Here is a 24,242-nt window from a genome sequence, read left to right as displayed (position 1 = left end):
GTCTCCAAAATCCCACCTGAACCCCTTGTTTAGGGTTTGGTGTGCCCTAGGACCGAAGCTGAAGTTATCACGTTCTAAAAGGAGAAGGGGATTAGTCAACTAAATTCCTTTATACCTTTGCAGTCCAGTTCTTACACCCAAAGACACTCACACAATCTGCACTGAACAGTCTTTGGAAGAAACTCCCTGAGCCAGTGCAGCAAATGAGCACAAAGTTACCAGCAAGTACAACTCTCCTGCAGCTCCTCGGCTTGCAGGTGACTGACAGCATTTCCACATCAAAAGCCTTGCACGGCACAGACCCATCCGCCAGGCAGCACCACCTTAAATTGCTCATTTGCCGGAACACGAGGTGCCTCATTTTCCTCCCTAAGACACCACTAATCCTGTATGCAGGGCTAAAATATCTCTGCTGCCCAGCCTGGCGTTGTCAGTGCTGAGAAACACTGGAAACCAGAGTGCTTTGATTCACACTAAGGACAGCTGAAAGAAATGTCAGCAGTTTTTATTTTTAAATGCATGGAGTGCTGTGCCCAGGGTTAGGAACACTCCCAGCTCCCTCAGATGTTTTAGCACATACCAGTTCCTCTGAAAAAAGGTGGTAGAGACCTTCCACTCAATAGTGCCCTTCTTGGGGTCAGCCACAGAAATCCCTCTTCTTCTCCATTCCCCAAACAATTTTCCAGCTCTGGGATGTCTCCCAGCTTGCATCACACCCCAGGGGACTGGGGATGGTAAAGGTCTATCCTCAAGCTTGCATGGAAACAACGGTTTGTGCTTTTTGACTTAATTATTTCACCTCCAGAGGATGGAGAAATCATCTGTGACTGCCATTCCTGTAACTGGAACCCCCAGTTAAATGTCAAACATCCTCTGCTCCTGTCCTGCATCACAAAATGAGCACAAAAAAAACCACCCAAAAGTTAAGCAATACAGAGACAGACTGTGCTGCAGTTGGGAGAGTTACACACACCACCCAAACTCGTGACATTCCCATAGAAACCACGGAGGGAAAAGAGAAAAGCCTCAAAAAACTGACAAGATAAAACACACATGGTGAAATCTGTAATTCTGGTGAAGAAAATCTGCATGTGCAAGTTCCTCCTCAGCTCTCCAGCAGCTCAGGCACTCAGGGCTAACACAGGTAACACACAACTGATGCCAATAAAGCTTTTTTTAGGATCCCTCAGGCTGCCTGGTGGGAATAACCACACATTCCCAGGACTGGTATTTCAGGGGACAAAGCTGTTGGGTATTAGAAGCAACTTTTCCCCTGTTACTTATGGGCCAGTTCTTGCAGTTAAGTGTCACTACAAATAAAGGAACTTCCTTAACTCTTCCTTAGTGTGTGTAAAGCCTTTCAGAATGCACATTTTTCTCATTAGCAGAACAAGTTAAGCAAATAAATATTGGGATATGCAAGAGAAGCAATTGATTCTTTCAGTCATATACACATCCCTGTTGGGAAAAAAAAAATCCAAGGAAAAAACCCCATATTACTACCAAGAGCACACAAGTTCAGCTAATGAGCTAACTGGCCACTGACAGAAAAAAAACCCTCAAAAACCTGAAGTTTAAATGTTCTGTCACACACTTCCCTACTCCAGACAAGTGGTTTTGTGTGACATCAAAAAAGGGAAAGAGAAAAAGAAGAAAAGGGAAGAAAAAGACAGGAATGAATGCTTAGCAATGGCTTTTAAATTGCTCAGGGTGCTCTGCTCCTGTTCAGGAAAACTCAGTCATATTCCAGTGCTTGGCAGAGGCAAGGCAGCTCCACCAGAGAGGCACCAACACGCATGGAAGGAGGTTGGTTGTCACAAACTGAATCATTCCCTGAGATGCCTGATGCATCTCCAAACCTCTTCCAGCCAGAGGAATAGCATCCACAGCGTGCCTGCTGCTCAGCTCAATTGACTGCACACCCCTGAGCTCTACTGCCAAAGGCAGAAAGAAAAGCCAAGCCCAAATCCAGGAGGTTTGGAAGTGAATCTGGACACCAACCCTTTTCTGCTCATCCAAGTTCTCCATCCCAGCAATGCCATGTGAATCTCCCTCTCCTGGGATGGTTGGGATTTTATGAACTCATTGCCCCTGTTTCTTTCCCAAAGCTTCACCACCAGCATCTTTCATGCAAAGCACGTGATTTTCTGCTTAAGAAAAATAAAAAACAATTGTTTTTTTCGGGTCTTGAGAAATACTTTAGTCTGACAGATGGTTTTTTTCTGGAATTAGTTTCTAAATATACACTCTACCTACCACACCATCAAAGGCAGGGCTAAAGACACTAACCAGTCAATACATTAAACAGTTTATCTTGTTAGAGGTTTTACAGCTACTTAATAATGAGTTTTGGTAACCACTGCCTGTATGTGTCTATTACTGTAAGACAGTCTTTAAAAATATATATAATCTGTAATAGCATAACCTTTCCCTTCAGCTGCAAAAAAACTCTGTACTCCAATCAATATCATCTGTAGCAAGAAACTAAAAAAAGATCAGCAGGAGCCATAAAGCACAGTAAATTACGTTCAGAGAACAGCTCTACTGCCACCATATTTTATAGAAATTCTATTTAAAATTCACACATACAAAAAAAAAAAATGAGATATACAGAAAAAAACCCAGATCTGGACAGCAGATAAAGCAAATAAGTTGTGCTGTCTGACAAGCAGGATAAGAAAAGCAGAAGGGTAGACTGAATCTGACCTTTGTGGGTCAGTCACATTTTCCATGTGCTGCCAAAGATCTTTCCCCAGGGGGAGGAGGGGGCAGCAAGAGAATCAATTCATAAAAAAACCCATCAGTGTTTACACAGAGTAACCAGTGAGAAATGATTATTTTACAAATCAGAGTAAATCTCCCATCACTTATCTGGTCAAGAGGAAAGTTTTGCATCACCCTGCGGACGTTTCAGCGTTTGAAGGTTTTACACATCTCAGAGTCTGAGAACAGCCAGGCCCTTCCATCACACAAAATAACAAGCATTCCTCCCACTCTGAATCCAGAGGCACTGAAGGGCACCACGGCAGCTGAGTTCACAGAGCACCAGAGGAGCACAAGCATTTCTTTAGCCAATAACAACAACATTCAAAACAAAGCTACAAATATAAACTCAACCTGCTTAGGAACCTTCCACTGCTTAGGAAACAAGTTATTTGCTCTTTAGCTTTACTGACCTTCCTGAGCAAAAAGCCATGAAGAGATGCTGACATGAGGAATCAAAGCTGCTGCCACCTTGTCACCTGGACACAGGAGCCATAGATTTATACCCCAGAGCCCAAGCAGAAAGGAATCTCCAAGCAGTAAGGAATCAGGTGTTTGTTAAGAATAGCTGGGTATCCAAAACAAACAGGTTGAAAACGTGGATAAACTTAGTACAGCTTAGGGAACAAAAAAAAAAAAAAAAAAAAAAAAAAGATGCAAGCCCCCCTGCTTTTCCTGCTTGCTCCTTTCACAAAAGCTTGGAACATCTGCAGGAACTGCCTCTCCAAGTATATCCAGGGTTTACTTACTATTTATTCCCAGGCAAATCTCAACCCTCCAGCCCTTGCCAGAGCTGTCTGAGGTGACCCCGTGGCTGCCCCATCTCCAGCTGCACTCCCCAGGGCTCTCAGGCTGCAGCTCCTGAGAGAGGTGCCAGCCAGGGCTCTCCTCCCCTGCCAACGCTGCTCCTCTCACCTACACCAAGAGCTTTTCCTTCTCTGCTCTAGGGCTACTCCCAGTCAGAGTCGGGAAGATGAAAGGAAAGCAGATCCAGAGGCATGGCTGGAAGTAGAAGTAATTAGGATGTTGGAAACCAAATCAAAACAGAAGGTACAGCTTTTAAGAAGTCCTCCTCTATTAATCTCAGGCTCAGAGAGGGATAAAAATGTTTCTATTCCAATGATGATCTTTGAAGAAAAAACTCAGTTTTGGCACAAGGAGTAAAGGTAACTCCCAAACTGGAGAATTAAGCAGTACTTACATTTATTCCTATTTCCTTAGCTAAGCCAGGTACAATTACCTCCAATGCACATTTCCATGCACAATTCAAAAATTAGGAATATCTCTAATCTAAATCTAAAAGAGGGACTTGAGACACCATAGACAGGTGATGCTCCCCATAAAGAGCAAACACAGCAATTCTGTCATTTTCTTTGAAAAGCTGGTGGTTTAGGGTTGTTGTTTTTCCAGGGATTTTGGTTTAATGGTGCACTTTTTTCTTTCTACCTTTCTGCCAGCTTCCCTAGAAGAAAACAAAACAAACCCCTATGACTAATCCTTCACTTTGCCAGCTGACAGAAACCACCGTGTTACCACAGCACATTTAAAATAAAATTACAATTTTAAAGGGAAAATGTAGAAGCACATTCTGGTCCTTTGCCTTCCCCCTCATCCCCGAGCCCTCACCCTGCACTGCCACCCCTCATGAGCCTGGAGCTGCTCCCTTCACCTGGGGGAAGCCCCAGCACCTCAATGATGCCCTGACTGGACAGAAAATCCACATCAGAACAGAGAGGGAACTTCTTCTGCCACCCACAACTGGTGTGAGAAGTTGCCATGGAGGAAAGGGAACTGCTCAAGGGTCTTGAGGTACTGTGAGACGCTACAGCCAAGCCAGAGGGAATATAGAAGCAAATTCAAGTGCTCCCACAAACCTGAAGCTTCCAGACAAGAAATTACCAGTAATTACTAATAATATAATTTTCATGCAGCACTCATCAGCAAGAACCAGTTCTGTCCTCACAACAAAGAGGAACAACAAAAGCCACAAACAGTTACTGAATTAGCTTATTAAGATCTCTGGGATTTTTTTGAACCTTCATAACCATCAAAATTGGTCTGAATGCACAAACATGATTACAATAAAAAGGCCCAGATGTCTTCTGGACACGGCAGCATCAGATCCAACATCATTTTGCAGAAACCTCACACTGAGGAATCTCTTCTGAGGGGTGAAGGGTGCTCCTCTGGAGTCACTGCCCAGCCTGGTCCTTCACAGGAGGCACTGCAGCACAGGAGAAATTTCAGAAGCTGCTACTCCAGTTTCAAACATGCTCCTCTTTTAAAAGACCACACACTTATCAAATGCCAGGGGTGGCCAAGCAGAGTGGTCAGGGCATAGCACAGTAAAACAAACAAGCAAATACAAACAAACAAACACAAAAAAAAAAAAGAGAGCAAAAAAAGAGAGCCCAAAGGCTGCAGCTGATTTTCCTCCTGTGCCTGTCACGATTTCTCATCAAATCAGAAAGCCCAACCTCCATCAGATGCTCTGCTGGTTAAGAGCCAGGCACAGGCAATGTGACCTACAGACCACAGCAGACCCACTTACATCAAACATTTAACCTCTGGGATGAAAAGATCAGGAGGCCCATCCTGGTGGTGAAAAAGAACCAATCACCTCATCAGTGAGGTGGTCCTGAAGGGAAGGGAGGCCCAGCAGTTCAGAGAGGCTTTGTCCAGCTCTGCAGAGCCCCTGCACTGCCCAGAGCCAGAGCCAGGGCACCAGGAGGGGACAGGAGCCCTGTGCCCAGCCAGCAGGAGCAGAGCCAGAGCAGGACAGGGCTCATTCCAGAGACATTTTTAGCACAAAGATGGGCAGAGCACAGCAGCTCTCCTGTGCTACTGCATCCACCCAGTTTCCAGAATTTCCAACTCTATAATGATATGGTTTTCCTGGAAGAGCTCTTCTAACTGCATCAGAGGACATCGAGCACACCCTTGGCAGCACCGTGGCCATGGTGTGGAAAGACTCCTGAGTGCATGATTCAGGCCCCCTGTAATTCAGCTACATCCCCCTTTTTTAGCACAGGTGAGAGGCAGGTAGCTTAAAAGCAGCTTGCTCTTAAGTTTTTTTCCTGTTTGAGGGGTTTTCAATATTTTTTTCTTTGTTCCCTCCTTACAATAGTAAAACAAATTGCTGGTTTTTGTCCAGTCCCAATATTGGTTGTGCTGCTGAGAAAGCTCATGTAGCAGAGCAAAACTCAACTCAATTAAAGATGAAGCATGGTCTTGGTTTTCTTTTGAGCAGGAAGGACAGAGACTCCCAAGAAGCTTCACCTTACACTAACCAGGTTTGGCATTGCCCAGACACACTTGCTTAGGGATTTTTTAATGCAGTGGAAGAAGAGTTTTTCCACAGCAACAAATACTTTATACAGCTGTCCAAATGAAACCACCCATTTGACAGGAGATTCAGCCCACCCTTGCATTCATTCATTCTCTGAACCATGCCCTTAAAAGGAGACTGTGTTATTCTTTTGCATTAAGCAAAGCTGTGTTAAAATGTTTGTTTCTGATGGAACAGGGAGACAGACACCAGGAGGAAGCAAGCTGTGTCTGAAGAGCAGAATTCCTGGCAGATGGGTCAAGAGCAGCAGCTGTGTTCACAGAAAACACACACGTCTTTACATACTTGGGGCTGCCATGTGGAAAACATCACAAGAGATGGTTCACAATGAGGGGAAAAGAGACTGGTTTTGACAGCAGGTATCAGGATGCTGCTCTCCTGAGGCTCTGCAGTGGATGCTGCAGATGGATGTCTCATCGGGCAGGGAAAAGGTCAACATTAATAATGGAGCTGCACCAGTTCGTGACAGCCCCAGAAATACCATGAGGAGATGCTGATCTTTACTGCAGCGTGATCACCACATGCATGAGAACAGCCCCAGCTGCCCAACACCAAGCTGAGCCACCAGTGCTCCCAGTCAGGTTTGAATTTCCTTGGCAGCACCCTGTCCCTGAGCACATTTCTCCCACTACCTACACGAGAGACCTGCAAAGGGAGAACCAAAAAGTGGCAGGTCCTGGCCTCTGTCCTTGCTGTGAAGCAGATCCTTGTGCAGGGATGACCAAGGCAGATTGAACCCGAGCAGCCAGAGCCCAACGAGACTGAAATCAGAGTTCACACTTAACAGATAAATAAATGACCCAATTTTAGAGTGCTCATCACACACCACTTTGTGCAGCCAATTCAAAAAGCAGCTCCACATCTCTGCGAGTCAGGCAAAGGGCTGCTGCTGGATTGACTAAACTGTGTCATGGAAAGAGCTACAGATGCCTTATCATTGCTGAAATGTTACAGAGATAAGGTCCATGTGTCAGCTGCCTCCTGGAAACACAGCTAAGGGCACTTTATGCTTATTCTGCACTGAAACCAGTGTATCAAATCTTTTATGCTAACAGGAGCTCCAGACACACAGCAGAAACTGAGCATCAACACTGCCACCACATACTTTGAATTGCCCTGGCCTCAGCAGGCTCTCTCTAGCCCTTCTTTTCAAGATGTTTTAAGTGGATTATTTTCCCCAAGAAGGGCCAGGGAGACACAGAAATTGTTACAAGCAGAACGAGTAATGAGTTTAGCAAATCCCTTATGCCAGTTACACTTAAACTGCTGCCCTAAACACACTAGGTAGTAACAGTAATTAAATAAGCAACAGCATTGTGCTCCAAGGACTTTATCCACTGAAGGGCTGGAAAGCACTTGAAGCCTTTGTCAGGAAAGGATGTAGGTGCAGCTTTGTTCTCTGCTCCTGGTGAGGATGGAGAGGCAGCTCTCCATTTCCAGAGGAGCACTACACAGGTTAACAGCATTTGAGATCTCTCTTGTTTTCTCCTTTATAGCTCAGGGATAGAGGGGAACACCAAGTGTGATGTAAGCACCTGGTGAACACACACAGGAGGGCTGCAGTAAGAGCAAAAATAATTGTTTCTGTTGCAGATGCCCTCAGCACCATTTCAAAACCTACCCTGTCAGGGTCAGCAGAATTCAGGAGATCATCACCTCTGGCTGCTGAACTTGGTTCTTCATGGCAAATCCCTCAACAGAAACACACCCTCAGGGGGGGCAACAACCAAAGGAAAACTGTTTCCTTCATCACATATTCCACAGGGTCATCTCCTCCCAATTGTTATTCTGAGGATTTGGCCCTTCAGCTCTCTGCTATTTATGCACATTGTTAATCTGAGTACTCCGAGCATTCACGAGTCCACAGATAGGACTTGCTCTATTCATAAATAGCAGAGCTCCTACAGGGAAAGATCCCAGGATTAGTCAGAGCTATTGAGAGAAGGGAAATTAGACAGCAGGTACAGAGAAAAAGCCTGAGTGTGTGTGTTACATATTTAAATGACACTGACATTTCTTCAAAGCCTAACTGGGTTTTTCATAGGCTGGATTCTTTGGGGTATTTTTGGTTGATTTTTTTTGGAAGGCTGCAGTTGTAAAGGAAAAATTCTTACAAAAAATGATCAAGCAGCTGTTATTGTCACAGTGGGAGAGGTTGAATACCATATGATTAATATCCAAGCTTACTGTGGAACAACAAGAACGAACGACTAAAAGGAGAAGAAAAGTCAAACTAGGGGGAAAAATAAAAACCAAATCAAAATCACTCACCCAATCCATACAGTTTAGACACTGAGCATATTGTCACAAGGGATAGAACAGAGACCCCACAGCTGAGAAAGGACCTGTGTGATGTGGACCTGCTCACACCCAGGAGCAGGAGCAATGCCCATTTTGCTCTGTGCTCAAAGAGAAATGTGAGGGGATTCAGGCATCCTCGAGAGCTGGGCCTGGCTGAAGGCTGGAAAACACATAGCTCCTGCTAATAAATCCCTTAATTTATTAAGATAACTTCTCATCATTGAAAAGAAATAAAAGCCATACCCCTGGAAACCACGCTCAGTGAACACAGCAACTAATAAATACAAAGACAACTCGATAGATGCATGTTGTTACATCTTCTTAACTTCTTGCTTCATTAGCTGAACTGTAAATTAGCATATTTTTCCTCTTCTGTGAAGATCTTTTTTTCCCCCTCCCCAAAACTGACATAACTTCATTGCTGTTCCAAGGATTTTTCCCCTTCCTCAATCTGAGAATTAATTTGTCACTTAAAGCCCCAATCTGTGAAAACACACATGGACAGAGCTTTCCTATCTCAAATGCAGGTAGTTAACAGAGTTCTCCTTTGTGCTGCTTCAGGAGAAAAAACAAGAAAGAAAACCGAACACAAGATCTTTAGAGAAACCCTTTTTTTGCTCCACCAACCACCTGGACTAAAATCAAGCTCTGCCAATCCTCCTCATATTGGTGAAAGCCAAGCCATCCATCCACCTGCAGCATCCCACTGCACCAAAGAGACTTTTCTTCCAAAAGCACCCACTCTGCATTTTCATCCTCTGCTCTACACGGACACAAGAGCCTCTCTTCAGGCTAAAAACTGCATAAATAGTTACAGGTTGAAGAACATGCAGGCACAGCAAAATAAAACTAGCATTTCTGCCATTATTGTGCTGGTGAGTCACCAATTCATTCTTGTTTGTCAGCTCCTGTAAGGACCAAGATCCTCAGAGGCAGCTGAGGCCAACTGAGATGGCAGCCAGGCTTGGGCCCAGATGCCCAGAGCCAGAAATGCCTTTTCTCCCCCTTTAACTGCTGGCTGCCAACAAAAGCAAGAAGGGATCAGAGAGGAACTTCAAGTGACAACATCCCCCTCTCCAGCCTCTCTCCCAGCTGCAAACTCCAGCAGCATTTCAGCCAAGCTCAACACTGCCCACCAGCTCTGTCCCTTTGGGGAACCGGCTCTTCCATCACAAAATAAACCCCCAAGGTTTCCTTTCTGTGCCTGCAGTTTTACAGACCCAAAGGACCTTTGGCAGCACAGCCAGGAGCCCTCTCCACAGGTGGCAGGACTGACAGATGCCCAGACCCCATGGAAGAGCAGCAGCAGATCAAAAAGCACCATCCCAGGCACACGGAGCAGAACACGGCTCGTCTCCAGCTGAGGCACCAGTGGTTCAGGGAATTTGTTTGCATAGCTTGTCCTTCATTAAGATCCCATGGGCTGGGATGCAGAGGGGAAAATCAGGGATGTATTTGTACTAATGGCAGGGACCACATCATAATTTGCAGTCTCTGTGCCTAGGGCTCACACGTATCACTTCTGTTGAACACTTGCTTTATTTCCTTTATTCTTTCTTCCCAGTTTTTCTCTCTCATGGCAGCCCACTGTGTCTTTCATACACTTTCACCTTCTCCCCTACCATGAGCTCTGTTTGAACAAGGTTTTGCAGAACAGAAAAATCTGTCTCCTACTGGAACTAGCCAGATCTGACTCGTTTGCCTAAGAAAACAGTGTCCAAGTATAAAAGTAACCCTCCACAGCTCAGAGCTAGGATAGTTGGTGATCAATAATACCAAAAACCCAAGTCAGCAGGGACCAAGAGTCAAGTTTCTAATCACTAAAAACAGTTACCACAAACTCCTGTTGCTTTGCAAACTTAAATCAGTTTAAAAAGGGGGATGGAGCTTGTTCAGTGGGCAACAGTTTTCTCTAAGTGGGAACAGAGGTAAAGTACTCAGAAGTCCCATTAAGGAAGTAGCAGCCCTTTGATGTTTAAGTGACTTAATACTTTTGGAAAACTGGGCTTGGTCATATTGGTGATCCAGTATCCTATAGAAAAATTGTGGTTCTGGTGCTTAAAATCCTGTGGCTTGAGGAAAATTCAGGCTACAGGATAGGCTGGAGCAATAAAACCTCACAGTGAGCAGCTTGAGTTTCCTTTGCTAATCATCCAAAGGCACTGTTGGCAAGGAGCTTATCCAATGGCTTCCATAAAAGATTGCTCACTGGTGCACATTTTGAAAGGGCAACCCCTTCTGCCTCGCCTCTCTTTCACTGTTATATTTAAATACATTAATATTTTAAACTTCTAAAAGCACAAGCAATTTATCTCTTCTTTAAAAATAAATAAGGTGGGGACTGTGATCGTGTTTAGAAAGCTGTACCTTCGTCCTACTTCCATGTAGATAGAAACATATTTCAATGTCCCTACAGCACAGAGGAGGTCAGTCCAAAGTCACAAGGGAGCTGCAATTTTGGATGCCCAAAGTGACACCTTCTTTTAAAAGGAGCAGTTTTAAGAGATAAGCCTGCAGCCACCTACTAATCTCCTGAACACAGAGAGGAACAAACAGACTTCCATCACTTCAGAGAAATACTTCCTTCCATGTTTGACAATAAAAAAGATAAATAATAATAATTATGATAATTAAAAAAAAGAAAGAGACAGGAGACAGACAGACATCTGGGTTATATTCTAAATGTAATTAGAAGCCTGACAACAGGACAGAATAATGTCAAACAAATTACAAGCAATGTGTTTTCATTCACAGGGTGACAAGTCAACAGGCAGGCAGTTAATTTTAAGACTGATTATGTACCAACTCCTTAAATAACATAAACACACTCACCTCCACGGAAAGCAACAGGGAGTCCAAACACACCATCGATCTCCCCGTGGGCAGGGCTGAGCATCTCAGCTGTGTCTGGGAAACAATGAGTGTGGATTTTAGGGGGGGTTGTTTGTTTTACGAGGTGCTGGCATTGCTCAGTGGGTGCCCCAGCCCGTGTACCTTGGATCCCAGTCCTGCTGAGCACCCTCAGCTCTCACTGACACAGACACATGGAAGTGCACATACAAAACCACACTCTGAGGCCCTGCCTGTGGGAGGAAGAGCTGTGTGGTTCCTAACCAGGGTTTTTCAGGCCAGTGCCCTCACACCACCTCAGAGGATTCCTCACCCAGGTTCTCCAGCACTCCAGGACACCACAGTGTGCAGGCAGGGAAGGGCTCAGCCATCTGAGCTCAGGTGAATTTCCAGGGGCTGAAGCACATCCCCTGCCCACTCAGGGGCTCTCAGGTGTCTGCTTTGGGCAAACTGTGGCGTGTTCTTACAGGAAAGCCAAGGCTTTCCTTCCCACCATGTCCAGGCAGCTCCTGGAGGTTTTCCAGCCTGGACTTGCATATCTGCTCTGAGGGACCCAACACTGCCTTCTACACCAGCACCTGCAGGGACCAATTTACACAAAGCTTCAACTTTCTGAGGCACTTCAAAAACACAACAAAACAAAAAACTCCAAAAATCCTTATCGACCAAGCGGCAAAGGCAGAAGATGCGCTGCCTGGGGAGAGAGTGATTGCAGAGAGGAGCTCTCCATTTTCCTGCAGCAATAAGAACCACCTATTTGTTTGAGTGATGGTGGCTTCACGAGAACACCAGTGCAGAGCCAAGCGACGACAGCTCTGACGTAAATAGAGGGAGAAAGCAAACAGAGGCAGCGCAAAGCACTGAGCAGCAATGGGACACGATGGTGGAGACGCCAGGCTGCAAGGAGAAACAACGCAGCCAGGCAGGATGACAGATGAAAAAAAAAAGGTTACAAAAGCAGAACAGACGAGAAAGGCATTTATAGGATAATAATCCTTGCCTGTGTTTCTAATTATATCTGTAATAGTTAATAGCTGGAAGGATTTTAGAAGGCAAATTTACTTTTTGTCCTCTGTGCCATTTTCTGGCGGCATTTGCCCCAAATGCCTGAAGACGATGGTTGGTTTCAACATCTGCTGGTGACTGTGAGTGTAGCTGGGGTGAAACTTCCCAGGGAACTCTGCAAGGGACAGAGGTGAACTGGTTAAATCCCCTCACCGGGGCAGGGACAAGCTGGGCAGCCCCTGCCAGTGGAAATGCAGACTAAGCAGCTGCAGTAATGCCAGGAACCTTTTGGGGAACATTTTAACAAACTACAAAATGGTCAAACAGCACCAGGCTGCAAGTTAGACATTGACACCAGATGCTCTGAATAAATAAATACATGCACAGTTGTGGAAGGGCTGTGCTGGAGGCTGGTGAAGCTGACTGGAATGATAACAACCCAACAGAACCATGCCTGGAGAGCAGAGGAATCATCTGGTTAAATTTCTCTGGACCCTTCCAGTGTTTCTGTTGAGCTTCACATTACCTAACACATCTACAAGCTTACAGCTGTGAACAAATCCATTTAAATTAGACCTCTGAAGCATGAACTGCCCCAAATTACTCAAATTTGAAACAAAGAGGAAATAATAGGTATTAGATTAAATAGGTAAAGATACATCCATTTTAATTGTAGAGCTATACAGCGTAGAGTACCCTGGAGAGGAAAAAATACTTAGCCTATCTCCTTGGGAGTAGTAATACTTAGGTTTAATCTGTAGTGTTGTCACTCTCCAGAGATGAGGCACACAGAGAATTTTTATGCCATGTGCCAGACTTCAAGAAATCAACCCAAATTCCAGAACACCTCTAACAATAGTCAATCAGGACAAACATCATAACTGCAAGCACCTTCAGTTTGAAAATACACAGATATGATGATAACTGCAGCAGCACTACCAGTGCACTCTGAGAATTAATGCTGCTATCCAAAGGGAAGGGGAATGTTTCAGCATTCACTCTGCTGCATGATTCAGGAGCTCGGAACATTTGCTGACACCTGAATCTCTCTGATTAGTGTCTTCCACCCAAAATTAAGGGAAGGGAATGACTTTTGGAAAAGAAAAATTATGCAGATATGTTGTTGTAACAGTTCTGAATATTTCCAGTAATGCTTCAGATGCTGCAGTGAGAGATCTTACCCAACAGCTTTTGGAAACAAGGTGGTGATATTTACCATCAGCACCTTCCTTCCCCAGCTCAGCATGCTGAAAGCACATGGAGAGGGAAACCACACAGCCTTGGAACAGTCAAGTGTTGGGGTAGAGGGGGCTGGGGGTGAGTTTGGGAGGGGTTTTGCTGTTTTGTTTTTTTTTAATTATTTGTAACAGAATCAAGCTGGAAAACCAGCTCAAGAGCAGAGCCCTCGCAAACCACCTTGAACAGCAAAGATAAACTTTGGGAAAGTTAAAAACTGGTCCAACATACTGAGCAGAAATTCTGGGTATCTCTGACATGTTTGAGTGCCAGCTGAAGGGGCTGAATCCCAGACTGAGCACAAAGAACATGACCCAAGACTCCCCACAGTGCTGGATGTGGAGGCCCCACCCGGCCTGCCTTGGGAGGTTTGGTGCACTAAGGATATTCCTGCTCTTGGGAAGGGCTCCTTTAACTGCTGCTTTCCAAAGCTCATGAACAAAGAGCCTCACTGCTCTCTAGAATCACAGAGACTTCCAGGGATGAGGCAGCCACAGCTTCTTTGGGCAATCTATTCCAAGAAACTGCCAAAAATCAGAGCCCAGAGTGAGGCCAAGTGAGAGCCAGTTCAGGGCTGGCGTGGAGTGGCTGGAGGCACCCACAGCTGCTTCCCACAGCTGCTGGAAAAACCATCAGCCCTACCGTGCTGCACCTGCAATTATTTTTACAATCAGATTTGGGAAAACACTAAGTAACGCTCATTCCTCCTTTCTCATAACAGTACAGCTTGTACTGAGCCTTCCTGTTGCTAAAGAAATATTCCATTTAAGAAAGCAGCTCACTGTCAGTATAACAAGCAAGCAAACAATGCCTTTATGTTGCTATGCCTGTTAACCTTTGATTTACAACCCTGTTGGTCAGTTTTGGTTTTGAAATTAAGATGCTGTGTGCTGAAGGGCAACAGAGTTCACACCATTAAATTAACACCTGCTATAAATAATGTGCTACACGAGAGTCAAAGAACACGTACAAAGCACCAAAACCAGGTGAGTGAACATTAAACAGCCTTTTGCTGAATAACTTAAAACATTAAAAGAACATAAACATCTGAAAACAAAGCTCTTTTTTTTTTTGCTAACGTTTTTGGTAGAAGAGTCAGCTCCAAACAATTTGCTTTGTGGTGGCTGTCAGGGGAGATCCAAGTGAGATTCTGGCTGTGCTGGGGAACAGATGATGTGGAAAACAGAGGCTTCCAGGGACAGACAATTTGTTGACCCCATCTGCAGGTTATTATAACACTGACTGATCTCCCAAAGCAATTTTCATTAATAAGAAGTTTCCAAGACCTGTCTTTCTCCTTCCCTCACACCCCAGAGGAATATTTGCATGAGATTCCTAGAGACCAATCTTTCCCTCTCTCCCTCCTTTTTTTTTCTTACCATGGGAGAATCCAGCTCAGTAATTTCTTATGCCATATGGGTAACAGAAGAAAACAATCAGCAGGTCATATAGCATCAGTTCCCTGCATGAATTCCCCGTACATGCTCTGCACAAAGGTTGTGGGATTTTTTTATTTATCTGAATCTGTGGAGCTCACTGCTATCACAGTCACTTCTGCACCATTTTAAAAAGGCAAAGGAAATAAAAGGCATAAATTACCTTCTAAAACAAGCACTTTTTTGTGCAAAAGTCTTCAATGAAGAAATATAAAACACAATAGCAACAAGAGCTGAAATTGCTGCTTTAGACTCTAATGGCTTCATAACAGTAATTAAGGCTTCTTCCTGACTTCATAACTATGCCATAATGCATTTATCAAAAGCACATTACCACAATGGACACATTCACTCTTTCTGCAATATTTCGACAGCTCCCTTTGGACACTATCAGTAAATAAAATCTTATGTGGGCCAATTAAAGAAAGCATAAATCCAAATTCTCTGTGGCTATCTTGTTTTGAATGCACTGCTCTGTCAAATCTTTTTAATGGGAAACGGGTAAGTGCTTTGAATCCAGGAAAAAACTTCCTCCCCAGAGCAGCTCTGGGATGCAGAGTCTTTCTTAAGAGCCACAGGAAGGAAGGAGAGGAGTGTTTCTTGGAGCTGTGTTTTTATCACAGGAGGAGGAGAGGTTTTGACAGCACAGAGACTATTGTCAAGTACATTTGGACTCACGTCAAGTCTCTGCCTTGACAAATTGGACTGGGAGTCCTTCCACAGCCAAAGTGCACGACGTGCAAGGCAGAGCCATTTCTCCACTTCACTGAAGAGCAGAAGGGAATTACAGAGCTCTTTTCCCCTTGCTGCCATCCCATTGGCTCCAAGAGGCTGCAGCGAGCCCGGTGCTCTGCAGGGACACATCCCCAGCTGTGAGCAGCCTCCCACCCACCCCTGCCCCACGCAGACCCCTCTGTTTGGCTGAGGAACACAAATCCCCTCTGCGGGAGGAGTGGCACATGTGCGAAGCTCACACTGTGTAATGAGTGCTACCCAAAGTGCAAATGCAAGTGGGTGAATATTGGCATGAACCCTGCAGAGAGAAGCTAAAATTAGGGCTTGCAATATGGAAATCTGTAATATCCTCTGCACCTGGGTAGCTCAGTGTATTCCATCCCAAATGCTTTAACTAAAGGGAGGGTAAAAGGGGCAAGATGCAAAATACACATGACCTTCCCTCACCATTTTTAACACCAAAAGAGGTTTCTGGATTAGACATCCTGCAGCAACAGCTCAAAAGATTTTACAGTGGAGATAATTAGGAACACATCACCCTTTCTTTGATCACATGAAAGATTATTTTAAACCAAACAGGAACACAGCTCTTGCAATGATCCTCAGTCTTTGCCATACACTTCTCTCTCTTATCTCTTAACTGCTACAGTGGGGAATGATTGGCAGGTGCTTTAGACATAGGATTATAGGTATGAGGTCAGTATTCAAGCCAGAAGTAACAAACCCCACTTTACACAACAAGGGAAGCTGAGTGCTCAGCATCCCGCACCAGTTAATCTGCGTTGTTTACTCCCTTGGTGTAGAAGGTTTTACACTGATAAGTTCTGACTGCTCCTCAGCAGAGGCAGAGCTGTGGGCAGTAACCTGAGCAGGACTCTTCAGAGCACGGCTCTGCCACACCCTAATTTTAGTATCATTTGCAAAAATCTCAGAATTTCTCCAACAGCATCAGCAAGCCAGGCAAAGCAGCCAAGCAGCACACAAAGGAGCTCCTGGGTTTTTGTCTCTGGGCTGCTGGGGGTGAAAAGTGAGATTTGTCAAGAAACCTTCTAGAAACCCTGGGGGTGAAAGGAGAGGCCTGGAACTGGCTACAGTAAATGAAAAGCATAATTCAAATGCTGACATGTACTTCAGAAAGCTGTTCATTCAACTGCATGGGAAGGAACGGCACCAACCGCAATTTAAAGTAGAAAAAAGGAGAAATGAAAAAAAAAAAAAAAAAGCTTAGGTACAGCATTACACAGGAGCTGTTCCCAAGGCTTCCATCCAGAAACAGACTACCAAGCTTTCATTCAATAAGGTACTGCTGCAGCAAAATTACCTCCTGGGCGCTAATGGTCTCTTAGTTATAAACAACCTCTTTAAATAAAGGGGAAAGAAAAAATGTTCATTATAAAGGAATTCGCAACACATTCCCTTCAATAAATCCTTCCTCCATTCAGTGCTTCCCAACAGGAGCTGCTCTACCAACTATCATCACCAGTAATTCTCTCCCACTAGGGGGAAAGTAAAATAAAAAATTCAGACTATAAAAATATCTCCTTTATCATAGAAGAAAGTTATTATGAGCCTCCATGCTGCCTGGCCGGTGCCTGTGCACACTGATGGTTCCCTCTTTCTCCAGTAATTGCTGGCAGAGGCAGAAAGGAACAAATGCTGACCGTGTGAGGTGCCTCCAGAGACTCCAGGTAATCATACTCATTTTATTTATAGTAACAAGTATTTTATTTGATTTTGTTTACACCAAGAAGAATAGGTCCAAAGGTTCCTGGCAAAAGTATCCTGTTAGGGCAGCTGGGTAAGTTGGCATCATAATGTGCCAGGTATTCCCCTTCTGAACCACCTACCCTTGGCATATGCCCGAAAAAGGGAAAAAAAATATTCCCCTCTATTTCCCAGAGCTCCTGACAGCTCCTACCAGCTTGGTTTGTCCTCTGCCAGCTCCCTATCACTGCCAGCTCCAGATTTCTTGGCCAGTGCCCTGCTCTGGAGAAAGTCTCTCTTTGGGGCAGCCAAGGCTGACTCAAATCAGAGGGACCAGCTGCAGGAACCTGGGATGAGCCCTGCAGGGCACCGTGCAAAAAATGCTCCTACAGGCCCCCACCCAGAACTCCAACTACTGCAAACACCCTTTGGTTTCCAGACTTCCCCAGCCCTGCACACATGCCAGAGCCAAGCGTGGATGTGCCAGCTCTCCCCAGAGCTGCTCACACATTCCCAGTCCAGGCAGTGGCAGAGACATCCCAGACCTCCCAGCTGGCACCCCCTGCCAGAAAAGCCCAGCAGGTGAAGGGATGAGCCCAAGGGAACCAGCTCTGCCAACCCACAGTCCCCTCTGCAGGGCTCTTCCACCACCCACGGAATGACAGGAGAACAAACAGCTCGGGAGAGAAGTGGTTTGGACTAAGCTGGACAGGTCAAATCTGCCTCCCCAGGCCTGGCCAAAGAGCTGCTGTGGAAGGCAAAAAGACACATTTACCTTAAGCAAAGCCCAGCCAGATAAATCAGCAATTTTGTTCTCCAAATGCACAAGCTTATTGCTCATAAAAGGCTTACACTGGCTGGAGGAACCTACACTAATGAAGTTTTATCACTCCCAACACCAAGTCCCCAAAGGAGTCCCAGCAAAGCTTTGAGGCAGCCACAAAAGCCTGGGATTGTGCTGCATCCCATGTGAAGGAAAAACAAATCCTGCTGGCAACCTAAAACATCAAGCAGATACTGAGGACATATTCAGAAAAAGGAAAAAAAAAAATCACCCACGCTTGTAAGCTGGTCACACCCTTAAGCTCTCCAGAGAAGTTTTACAGCTTGTAAAACCCTCATGATTCATTTGGAAATAAACCACAGTCCGTGTGCAGCCACAGCAGTGTAAGCTTTCACCAGGGGAAGAGATGCCACAATCAACTGGACTTCAAGAGGATACATAAGGAACACTGATACGTGTCAGGGACTAGCTACAAACACAACAAGTGTGTGGGTATTTGCCCCATACCCACAAGAATTTATGCTGAGAAAAGCAGGTTATTTATACAGGAGCTTTGTTTTCAGCATCACCACTCAGTTATCCATTACCTCCCCCAAAACAACAGGGCACAGGAGACTAATGAACAGCATGAGCAGGAAATACAGAGATGAGAAGCAAGATTTAGAGAACAAATAGTTCAGGCACTCTTGTATTTTACAGAAGGTCATTCACTGGGCCTTTATACTTCATTTATCAAATTAGATCTGAATTGGTGCAGTCATCCTGATTCAAGAAACCATCACACATCTTTTCTCTTCAAAAGGGGAAATAAACACCTTATCTCTAAAGCAGTTTCCATCAGAGGATCTCCGAGTCCTTCCCTGGCACTTTTCCTCACAAAACCACCCAGGCAGAGCTGCCTCCCCTACAGACAGCCTTCAGAGGTGCAAAGGGCTCAAGTGTTTTGCCAGTAATGGCTTAGACCAGATCTCAGATCCACATCCCCTTCCCCGAGATGCACCTGACTGAGCCAATTATCCATGTGCTGCCCTTAACCAGTGGGATTTTATAGCCTCTATTTTTCTAGTGCTTTCCTTGTCATCATAAACATCCCAGTGTTTGCTCACAAGTTGTTCCATTAAAAACAAATGTGCTGCCACTCCACGGCTGTGGAATTTGCTGCAGAAAATCATCCAGGGAACAGCCCTGCCTTGCCAGCCACCTGCACCACCTCCCCCTTTAACTCTAACCCAGAGGCACGTTACAATTACATTATTCCAACTAAATAAAATTATTTTTCCCTGTTCCAAGACATAAAACAACCACATTATTATGGCCATTGCCACTGTGATTTAGTAATTTAAACAAAAAGACACACACAATGATAAGAACATAGTAAGTAGTACAGCACTTCATTACAGCTGGAACCAGTATTTATGACCCCTGAAAGCAAAGATGGTCATGAAAATTATATGCCCAAACCCGTCACTTCAAAAGTACAACTTAATCATATAATGCTCAGCACAGAGGTTTCAAAGACACTGATGATATTTTGGTTTTTTCCAGGTGAAGAAAAGCCCTGAGAGACAATAAATCGTTTAAGGTATCGGTGGAAGCGGCTTACTTACGAAACAGGATTTGCAATGCAAAAAGTGAATCAGGAAGCATCACCCTCACACACTGCACCCTTCCTCAGGCTGCTGCTGAGTCTCTCCAGCCTCCCCCAGAGCAGGTGAGGGACAGTGACAGTGGCAGCCACCCAGGGCCCCAGGAAAGGCCTGCTCTCAGAGCTGAGAGAGGAGCAGAGATGCGGAGCAGCCACTGGAGAGCTGCAAGTGCCTTGAGAGCTCCTGACCAGGCTGCACGGGGAAGTTAATCTGGTAAAAATGCTTTGGATGTGTAGCCACAGCCCAAGTAGAGCTCCCTGCCAAGACTGAGGACAATACATTATTAACTGAACTTTAATTATATCCACAAACATACATTTCTAGCTGAGGCTTACAACCTCATCTCTGTAGATTTGTTTGTTTTTCTAGTGGTCCTGTTAAGAAATGAGTTTCATTGTCACTTTCATAGCCCAAAACACACATTCATCTGGTATTAAATTTACTTCTGTTTTGTTTCCATAGGAATTTTGCTGGTTCCATATTAATTAATTTATGTCAGAAACAGACAACACTTCACAAAGGACCCTCTAATCAGTGGCTATTAAGGGTGGGCTATAATATGGTTTCTTTGTAACACTGGTCAGAGTATTTTCAAAAGGCAAAGCCCAGTTTTAAAAAAGAAGCTATTATCTCCCCACCAAATGAGTATGGAAATTAAGGAGCACTTAATTATTACATTTGTGATGCTCTGAATTAGTCAAGATAGATTTCCAACAAGTATCATTCCCTGTAGAAAGAAGACTCTGGTTACTTGTAATATATAGACCACGTTTTGTGGTTTTAAGAGAAATTCTGCAGGAAGAATGAGTCAGCAGCAGACAGCAGCCAGGTCTCTACAGCCAACTAACAACCATGACATGGGCTTCAGTGGGGAAAGCCTCACACCTCAAAGCCCCAAGTATAAGGCAGCCCCACTGAAAGGCTGCCCACTCTTGCCAGTAACCTGATGGCCAAAGAAGCCAAGCAAGTGGCTCTGAAGACTTTATCTCCTGTTCTCTTTCACGTACATCGTACATCAACCATATGCTTAAGCAAAAAGCACAGTCTCCATTCCAGAGGAAAAGCCAAAATTCAATTAATGACACCAGTCTTTAAAAGCCAGCTGAGACTGCAGAAATGGCTTATTCAGGAAATTTTTCTTTCTGAAAGCTTCCATGAACTTTAATAATGCAACTATTGCAGGCATTTATTTATTAACACAGAAAGATTGATTTAGGAGAGATCTGCAATCAGCTTAATCTCTGAAAGCTTGATGCAGTTTAGCCCCTGGCCAGAGTTCCTCCTCTGCTTTGACATCAGGAAGCAGCACCCCAGAGCTCAGGGGTGACTGGGAATAGCCCAGGGAACACCTCAGCAAAAGCAGCAGGCACCCTGCACTCCCCCAGGCTGCACTTTGATGCCAGGCACTGATAAGGAAAGAGGCAGATTCCACAGGCCAGGAAAGCTGGCAAGTGGAACAGTCAGGATGTGTGTGATGGCATGGGTGGAAGGAGATGGAGAATTGACACTTTCCCTTAAATCAGCACGGCAGGGAGGATTATGAAAGGTTGGTACTGTGAGTTACCAGATCCTGCCCTTGTGCAAAAGGAAGGCCAATGTCAGATGGTCACAGCACAGCTGGGCAGAATATCCCCCTGAGCTACCAGCAACACGAGTTTAGCAGCACTGGAGCCACTTGATTTCAGGCAACGGGGATATTAAATTAATGTATTTATTTGCAGTAGAGACAAGCTTATATTAAAAGGGAATGGCACTGGGGGTATTTTGATTCATAAGAGGCAGCTATAAAGACAGCAGTAAGGTGTGGGGAAAGAACCTTTCCAATGGTTTCGCTACTTTGTCCCATCATGATTTCAAAGTTTGAGTAGTCAATAAAAGTGTATTTTTCAGGTCTTCAAGGAAACAGATCCCCACAGTGCCTGGACTCTCTCTGCTACAAGAGACAATTCAAATAAAAGTGTTGCCCTGTTCCCAAGTATCAGGATCCTGGTTCTTTTTCTGCTTCTACTTTATCACCAGTGAACAGCCATGGTGATAAGAGGAGTGAGTGCAGCTGTCTAGAGAGATGGCAGGTGCTGCCCTGAACATCTCACAAAATTAAACACAAGCTTTGCCAAGAGCACAGAGCCAGAGCAGAAATAAGAACAAGCACAAGTTTTCTACCAACAGGAGCTCAGGATCACAAAACTGCTTCCTGCTGCCCCCCCTACTGCACTTCCTGCCACCCTGCCCAGGGAATATGGCTTTTCCCTGATCATGACCTGCAGAACACAGCCATCCACTCAGACATGAGCATTAAGAATGCCCCAGCAAAGCCACAGTGCTGGGACAGTCCCTCCCCTCAGGGTTAGCAGAAGCTCAGCACTGCTGTAGCCACCATGGCCTTGAGAAGGGACACCCTCGGTGCCTCCTCATGACAAAATCCCTGGTACTGGGCCAAAGCTGAGCATCCGTGCCCTGAGAACACAGGGAGGGAGAGAACTGCTCATCACTGCCTCTGAAACAACACAGATGATGTTTTGCTTATTAAGCACACACAGAAAGAAGAATTTGAGCTGTATCTCCCACTGAACCCCAGGGAACACAGATGGGTGCTCAAAGCAATGGGCACCATGGGCCATAAGGGTGATGTGAAATTAAAGACAAAGGGCTCCAGGAGTTTGTTTCACATGCAGAGAAAGCTCCCAGAAGGAAGAAGAAATAGTATTTTGAAGTCCACCTGAAAGAAAGGCATCAGACAAATGCCCAGGAGACAGCCAGCTGCCAATGTCACAAGATTTGTACTACCTCTGCCACATGTTCTTACCCTCAGGAGTCTCACACTGAGGCAGGAGTGCTCTTGAGAACCCACCCCACTGTCCACACGAGTACCCCTCTGCTGAACCTGTCCTCAGCTCCACAAACCACAGGGACACCTCTGGATGCTGCTGACAAGGCCACAAAAGGGTCATGAGGGCTCATGACATCCTGGAGAACTGAGAAGCTGCTGGGCAGGACCCTCCCTGAACCACTCAGCCAGGAGCATCTCTGCCCACATCCTCCCTTTCCATTTCACGAGGTGGCTCCTCACTGGCACAACTGCTGATTAAAGCTTCACTGACATCTGAAGACTCAAAGGCAAATTAAAATAACCCTACACTTGTTAATCCAATTCATGCTTTTTTAATGACTAGAGTTCCTATCATGTGGAAAGCATCTCTAGCAGGAAACTGCTTTGACCACTGCTGTTCATAAAAGTAAAAAGACTTGCTAATGCTCTCCAAACTTCCCACAGAAGTATTTATATCAGAACCCCTCTATTTTTTTCCCCAACAATAATCTAATTCATGTGACTCTTATCTTAACTATGAAACAGCACATTAAATCCAGGATCCCAGCTCGTTTAGATAAAGGGAATTGGGCACATCCAGCGAGTCATTCCTGCTGTGACATTTCTACTATTGACAGAGTTATTTCCAGGCCTGGCGTGGGCAGGGAACGGAGAGGACTCTCACCCTTCAGCACAGTCACTGCCCCTTGCTGAGAGTGCACAGAAGAGCCAGATTTTCTCAAGGGACTCTACCTGGGTCTAGTCACATGTTAATAAACATTCTGGCAGCATTTCCCAGAAATAACCTTCAACTGTTACCTAGAAACATAATCCATCAAAATAAACCTCAAAATAGTAAGAAACGAAGAGAACTTTTATTGGTAGGCTGTATTCTAGCTATATATACAAAAGAATTAGTGGACAATGTAGAGTCATTGATCAAGGGGATAGCTCAAATTAATTTCAAGGTTATTTTCTTTGTTCTTTTATAAACACAAACAGTGTTTTTAAAAAGTTTCCTTTACCTCACTCTTTCCTACCCTCTGTGAGCTCTTAGGAATAGAGCTGAACCTCATGGGCCTCCAGAGGACTTGAGAGTACCCAGTGGAACCAAAGCACTTAGCAGGTGATGAGCTGAAGTGAGTTAGAGCTTAACAGCTAAATCATCCAGAATAGATTAAAATTTCCCATCAAATAAATTGAAAGTTCTGCTTCAGCACTGAACAGTTCCCCTTTGCCCTACAGCTCCATCCCCACACTCCTTTTTAATCTGAATAAATACAGATGGTATTTGCCTCCCCCTCTTTTTCTTTCTATTTTTTTAATAAACTGCTGGGATGATGCAGGAACCACAGGCAAAGGATTTTCTTTAGGTACTCAGAGCACTCCTGATCTGCATCTTGATTTCAACTCGTAACTCTTCATAAACAAACCAGGGACATGGGTCTGTCAGAGCATGGGCTGGTGAATCCTCCTCTCCCCTCACAGCCCCTGCACAGGATTAACACACACAACACTGCCTCAGTAGGAACTGGAATTTCCTGGAGTTCCCACTGGAGGCTGTGAGGCTGAGATACCATCACAAGTGGCTGGGGTTCAGCCAGGTTATCTCCCTGATAACCTC

The 24,242-nt window shown here is 44.9% G+C and overlaps 1 protein-coding gene across 4 annotated transcripts in view; it reads right to left on the bottom strand.

Annotated features, from left to right (window-relative positions):
- PITPNM2 (phosphatidylinositol transfer protein membrane associated 2) overlaps nt 1–24,242 on the bottom strand; it is a 126,117-nt gene that overhangs the window by 79,300 nt on the left and 22,575 nt on the right. The window contains exon 3 of one of the 4 annotated variants that reach the window (XM_077187673.1): nt 11,246–11,320. The exons of the other annotated variants lie outside the window; for them this stretch is intronic. The gene's annotated coding sequence lies outside the window, so the exon portion shown is untranslated. The remainder of the gene's footprint in view (nt 1–11,245; nt 11,321–24,242) is intronic. 4 annotated transcript variants of the gene reach the window in all.

Source organism: Agelaius phoeniceus, chromosome 18 (assembly GCF_051311805.1).
Source record: "Agelaius phoeniceus isolate bAgePho1 chromosome 18, bAgePho1.hap1, whole genome shotgun sequence".
NCBI classification, from domain to species: domain Eukaryota; kingdom Metazoa; phylum Chordata; class Aves; order Passeriformes; family Icteridae; genus Agelaius; species Agelaius phoeniceus.
The sequence above is the reverse complement of the archived record's forward strand: the minus strand, read 5'-3'. Positions and strand labels throughout refer to the sequence as shown.